Consider the following 577-nt stretch of genomic DNA (forward strand, 5'->3'; position numbering starts at 1 on the left):
AATTCCTTACAAGTCCATTTTAGATCTCACTTATGTGCAGCCAAGTGATGGATTTAAAAGGTTACTGCTGGAATATGGTTCACAGCAGTCTATTGCAGTGAATAAATATCACGTTTACATATCCATTATAACAAAACTATGTTGCACTTCCATTACTTCATGTTGGTTTGCCATCTGGAAGCTAAACAAGCTGTGTAGTAAAAGAACAAATTCAATTTTGCATTTACCAAAAGGAGCCACACAAGTTTCAATTTATGGCAAGCAATTACACGACCTTGGAAGGCAGGAACCTGCACCTAAAAGTGGGAACCTGCCCAGCCCCAGGGGATCGGCCGCACCAAGTGAACCTGCAGGGAACCAGGGCCGAGCCCAGGGAAGGGCCTGTGGGCCCTGCCAGGGGGGACACGGGGACAGAGCAGGGGACACTGCTGGGTTGGTGCTGTGCCTTGTTCTGGGGGGCGTCGAGGAACACACCAAGGCAGCGGCGTTCGCTGCTCTGAGCCTTCCACCCCAGACAGCCCCGGGTGACCAGCACAGCCCATCACCACCCACCACCCTCTGCCCCTGACGGCCGCAG

This window comes from Chaetura pelagica, unplaced genomic scaffold, assembly GCF_000747805.2.
Source record: "Chaetura pelagica isolate M959 unplaced genomic scaffold, ChaPel_1.0 scaffold294, whole genome shotgun sequence".
NCBI classification, from domain to species: Eukaryota; Metazoa; Chordata; class Aves; order Apodiformes; family Apodidae; genus Chaetura; species Chaetura pelagica.